The following is a 6566-nucleotide window of genomic DNA, read 5'->3' as shown; positions in this document are numbered from 1 at the left end:
TTCTTGCATAAACATCAAACAATTAAAGGCCAACAGCATATTCTAGACTTGAAAATTAGACACCTCATCTGTAGTCAACAATTCTCACCTCCAACTCAATTCAGCTGACGACTAAGAAACAGCGCCATCTTGGGGGGGGGGGGATTAAACTGTCGTAATCCGTTTATTCACTGCAACTGGCAATATAATGTTTCTGGAGATGTTTTTCAAGGAAATATGTATTAGATGTTAATTTTAAATGTTTTTAGTGTTTCATAATTTATATATATATTATGATATATTTATAGGTGTCTTTTATCAAAGTCCCTCCAAAGTTTAGAGATATTTCACTCAGCGGCCATCTTTGAAATGCCTCTTGGGCAGCCAAATCAGTCATGCAAGTACAGCTTCTATCTCTTTGAATGGGGAAATTCTCCAATGCTGTTCACCACGATTACAATTAAATTTCATATTGGAAATCACCAATTAATTCTGACAACAACTGTCACATAAATGTTGTTTCTAAACACTCAAATCATGTTAGCTTGACAGCAGCTGCAGTGATGCAATGACGATTGACGACTGGCTCTTATATCTAGAATACACCATTATTCCGCCATAATTTGCACATTGCACTTTCTCCAATTCATAGATAGTAATACAAGTGCACCGTCTTTGTATAGCTACCTGAAGTCTTTACTTGTATGTAGCTAGTTATTGCCGTGTAGCTTGTTTGTATAATAATTTCTCTACAGCGTTTTCAGCTAAGTTTGAGCACATTTTTCTGTAGTGTGTAACTTCTACATATAATACAATACATTTGTCCAGCCTGTTTTAACGAACAAAAACTATATGTATAAATAAATATAAAATGCTACTGAATAATTACCTTGTATATGAATATTTACATGGTAGCTACTCCAACCCTTTTCTGATAATACCATGGTGCCGGTAGGCTACTAAGTGAACATTTCTTTAAATTTATTCTAGGCTGTACTTTAAATTTTTGTCCTTTCTTGAATGATGCATTGAGGCAGTTTGATATGATCGACACCTTTTAAAGGTCTTAAGTTGAGGCAACCTTGCACTGAAATACCTGTCCTTTTTCAAAAAGTGTCTTCCCATGCTGCCTCAAACCTTATAAAACAGTTTGACAAGTCATACTGATGACACTTTTCCCTCTTCATTCATCTCACTGTGAAGTGTTGATTTCTGGTCTATAGAAACAGCTGTGTAGCACCGCAGCAAGTCGTCTCACCCCAACCCGTAATTTAACTGCGAACGGGTGGGTGTTGGGGGCCAGCGGCATGCAGCGGCCTCTCTGATCGGCTTGTCTTCATTCCCCTCACACCACCGAGGGAAAAGCAAGTCTGTGATAAAGTGCTGTCATTTTGCTGCTGCCAGTCACTGTTCAGATTTCTATACACACCTCTTCAGGCCCTGAGATTTCTCTTGCTCTTCAGTGTTTATTTATTGAAAATGATTGGTACAATTAGTTTGAGCTGCTTCAAAAAAATTCTTGCGCTGAATAATTACTGTGACACACAGTAAACAGCTTAAGACGGAACTAGATTTTTGCCTTTTCTGAAAAAATGTGAGTGATCTTTGCCCATGCAAAGCTTTTCAACACAATGCTAGGTTGGTGTGGATTGCCTGGGCATTTCTATGCAGTTGCTAGTGTGTTCTGGGTGGTTACTAGTCGTGTAAAGCCACCTTTATTTATATAGTACAGATTGCAAACAGAGTTCATTTCGGCTGTACAGCAGCTCTAAAAGAAAATAGTGTCATTGTTCAGCTGAAATCAGTTCAGTGTTGATTCAGTTTTGTTTTTAAAGACCATCAATTATTAAATTAGTAAATCTTATCTATAAAGTATTTTGGTACTATACGGTTATCCGGACCACATGTGATGACCTACCCCAACCCCGCCCCTAAACCTACCCGTCACTGGGGTTACGACCAACCAAGAGCGGTTGTGGTCACGTGTGGTCAGGTGTGGTCCGGATAACCGTATACTGTAGTACCAGTATTTCTGCAGAAAACAGTGATGTCAAGCTGAGTTCAGATATCTAATAGTGTCAGTGCAGTCAAATCAATAATATTGTTGAATATGAAGGTTGTTGCTTACTGGACTGAGTGAAAAGCTATATTTGTTTTATTGTTATTCAGCAGGAGTGTTATTTTAGTATTATTATACTATTATTGTTCAATACTACGGAGCCCCGTCTCAATCTCAATACTAGATTGCAGGCATTAACTTTCCCCCCTCTCTCCCACATTTACTCCAAAAGAGTGGCAAAGAAGGCCCAATCTATTGCAGCTGACCCTAGTCATCCTTTGTCCTGCCAGTTTAAGCTACTTCCCTCAGGCCGTAGGTACTCCATGCCCAGATGCAGGTCAGATAGATTCAGAAACTCTCTTATCCCGACTTCTATCTCGATTTTAAACAATTTGTCAGAACTGTTTTAATGTATTTCTTTACTAGTGTGTTTCAGAGACTGTGAGTATTCTATATTATGCTGTATTGTTGTGTGTTGTGTCCTTGTGTTTATCTGCTGGCTGTACAAATAATTGCCCCTCGGGGACAATAAAGTTACCTTGACCTTGACCTTGACCTTGACCCTAAGGGACATGGTGAAGGAAAAAAATACGTGATGGAGGAAAAAATGCTTCTCTTGCAAATGTTTTGCTTTCCCCCAAGAAACTTTGCTTTCCCTCGCAAAAAAATGTTGTGTTCCGCCGAGAAACTCTGCCGAAAAACGTTTTGCTAGTGAATGCAAAGTTTCTCGGGGGAACGAAAAGGTTTTGCGAGCAAGCGCAAAGTTTCTCGGGGGAACACAAAACATTTGCAAGAGAACTCAAAAGCATTGACATTTTATTTTTCCTCCCATCTCATATTTCTTTCCCCACCACTATGCCCCTTCAGGGTGTGTTAGTGTTAGACATTTGATATTGTGTAGCCATGTCTAACTGTGAGTGACTTCATATGTTTGTGTTTGGTTGCATTTGATTGATGAGAATTGTTAAAATTCTGAATTTGTAGTCGGCATCATATTAAATATGTTGTGCTGTCAAAAAAAGAAAAAGAAATTATATTTCACTGTCAGCACAGAAAACACATTTTTAAAAGAGACCAGATCAGGAAAACGTCATTATTCAAGCACATCTTCATATAAATGTGCGGTGGTGGTGTTCTTCCTCTGGTTGATAAAGCACTACACGCTGAATATGACATTGAGTGTGTCATTCACATGTACTGTGCTGCATAGTTAACAGGTGCTTTACCTCGTGAGTGTTTATTTGAGAGGGAAGGTCAATGTCACTTCTGTGCCATCCACCATAAAATCAGCCATGCATGCTGCTATAAATGGCTGATGAACAGCTCTGTGTGCAGGTCTGGCTGGTGTCTATCTGAGTGTAATCAAGGAGGGGAGTGTGGCCATGGAGTCTCAGTGGAGTGTGATGGGCTGATGGAGTCGGAATAAAAAAAAAAAAAAGAGGATGGACGGTGTCATGGAGCGACACTGAGTCACTTGACAGGAAGGTGAAGAGGTGAAGTCACACAAGGAGAGACATTTCCTGAAGAAAAGGTGAGTGGTTGCCAGGGTGATGCTATGCAGTTGTTAAAGTGTTCTGAGTTTTTTTTTAACATGTTGCTATGTGGTTGCTAGGGTGTTTTGGATGGTTGCTTACTGAACCAAGTCAAAAGGGCACATCCTCAAGTTTCTATGATGTTCTGGCCTCTAGATAGATGGCTCGATGTAACTTGCATTTCAGTGCAAGTCTGTGTTTTTTTTTTTTAGAGGTTTGCCTATTATATCATCCGCCAAGCCTGATTGCTGTCATATTGTGAATTATCATAATGAAAAGCCATAGTGATGCTTGCCTTAGCCAACAAAACACTGAGCATTTTCCAAAGAAATAAAAAGATGAAAAGGCAGATTGAGGAAGATAAATAGGAAAATCGTGTGTAATATCTACTGTTATTCCCAATTTCAGTGTTTTTTTTTTTTTTTTTTTAAACCTGTGATTTCCAGCTTACTATACAATTACACAGATAGAGGCAAGCTGCAGCATTATAATTTACACCACCATGCCGCAATTACACCATCCTCTTCTTGTTTTGATTGTCTGTGTACAGGTAAATCTCTCACCATACACTGTCAGAAGTACACCTTACATGGGAATCACATGCAAATGCTGAATATGACTGCAGATCAATTGGTCCATTCATCAACAGCAGGTAGTGTTTAGACACCGCAGAGGATGCAGTCCTCAGGATCACAGTAATTACTCATTGTCAGCTCTCAGCAAGGTGATTAGCACCAAGAAACAATGGCCCTGCTTTTCAGTTTATCCCTTGAGGAAGCCTATTGTTCCTCAGGAGGGACAGTGTTTCCAGAATGACAGTGATAAATAGTACGGCACTGACATTATCGTCATCCAGATCTCCTAAAAGTCTTGTGTGCTGCTGTCCTTCTAGAAAGTGTCACCTCATGCTGGATTGTGGTTAAAATTTTTACTTTTCTTCTAAATTCTCATTGAATCTTAGTCTCTAACCAGCCAATAAAAATAAATGGCTTATCCCCTTAAATGTCACATTTCAAGTTTCATGAGTTGAATAATGTGGAGTAGCTGTTGGTATTTGGATATACTATGCACTGGCGAAGAAAGATAATTTTTTAGATTATTTGTATGCCTAATAAAAAAGAAGAAGATGACTATGTGTCCCCCTTTACGTTGACCACATTACAAGCTAGTTGTAACTGCACCCATAATGCATTTGTGATTTTAACTGCCCTTACAATTTCATATAATGTAATCTCCTTTCTCTCCTCAAAGAAAGTGCTTTAAAACTTTTTTCTCTTTTCATCCACTTCCAATCATTATTCATTTCTTTGAGCAAGAAAAAACAGAAGGCATGTTGAATTATCCGTCAGTGTTTTACAAATTCTGTAAATGATGGAAATCCCAGTAAACAATTACCGTCTTTCAACGTTGAAATATGGTTGAAAATAAGTCGGTCCGGGTCCGCCTTGGACTGGTTTCCGACGGGATTTCAACTAAGTAGTTTTGGCCGAACTGTTTGACTACGTGTTTTCAACTGATCATCAAAGACAGGATAAGTCTGTTATACATGCTAAAATAACGGAGAAAAACAAACTACCAAACCATGTTCATTATTATCTCAAATAAATTTAAAGAGTTTTACATATTCCATCAAGACGTTGAAGATCGACCTGATTTCAACGTTGAAAAGTCATAATTAGACGTTGAAGATTTACGTCTATTCAACGTCTAATAGACGACTTTTTGCTAACTGGGATGTGTCAGTTAACAGAACCTCTCAGCTAATTTGTAAAATGGAGATTTGCATTTTGTGGGGATTAGTGCAATCTGATCTCTATCTGATTAGACATTGGAATGAAGGTGTAAAATGCATTCTGCTAAAAAAAAAAAAAAAACTTAATACCAGGTGCATATGGGTCTAAAGGTAAGAGGTTGCCACCATTGGAATATTTTCCATTTGCTAGTTAAGTTAAGATTGTCTGACCTGGTTGACAGTCTGAATCATACTAATCTGAGCAGAGTATGAATCAGTGATAACCAAATGCAAAGAGGAAAATTCAGAATTATGTAAAAAAAAAATATAAATTCAGCATTTATATCAAGATTTTACTACAAAATATTACCAAGTAACCTTTAAAAATTGATCATTAAAAATCTCACTCTGAATTGCAATCTGTTGTTTATTCAGGAATACAAACCAATTTAATTTTAAAAAGAAATGAATATAGTTTTACTGATTGTCTTTTTCCCTTTCAATGACAAACCTGGCTGATTGTACATACATATGGCCCCTAGGTGGCGATATAGTCTTCTGGGTGATTAACATAGTGCTTCTCTCTCTGGCTCTCTCTTTCTCCCTCCGTTTTAATGGTTTGGCAGAGATAATGTGAGAATTACAGCTAATCTGTGTTTATTCCCATGTGACAATCACATTGTGTGCCTGTTCATTATTCACTGTGCCACAACATGCAGACATTGGAGTCCAACTCAATTACACCAGATAGTCATTTAGAGAGTCCATTATTCCACACAACAGCATACATTTGCACATAGCTGAAAGAACAAACCAAAATTGCATTTCTCGTTATCTTTTTACTTTATACCATATCCTTGATCATATCCAATGATGGTAATTAATTAATATTCTTGCTCTTTTAGTGTGTGAATTATTGTGCAGCTGTCTCTTTAAAAGGCAGGACCGTGTGGTTACACCTCCACTCCCTCTCTCACTCTGTAGATGATGTCACTGTGGCTTCCCTTAGACCTTGGACAAATGATGTGGGTCTCTGTTTGGCGTTCCTCCTCTTTCCCACCTCCTCTCTCTCTCTCTCTCTCTCTCTCTCCCCCACCTCAGTGTCTCCATCTCGCACTCCACTGCTCTCTTCATCAACAGAGGGACAGCAGCTGAGGAAACTTGATAGCACTCCATCCCCTTCTCTTCTCCTCTTCCCTTTTTCTTAATATCCCTCTTCTTCTCTCTATCCCTCTCTCATTCTCCAGCAGCGATGTAGTCCTTT

This window comes from Squalius cephalus (assembly GCF_949319135.1).
Source record: "Squalius cephalus genome assembly, chromosome: 14".
Taxonomy (NCBI): Eukaryota; Metazoa; Chordata; class Actinopteri; order Cypriniformes; family Leuciscidae; genus Squalius; species Squalius cephalus.
The sequence above is the reverse complement of the archived record's forward strand: the minus strand, read 5'-3'. Positions refer to the sequence as shown.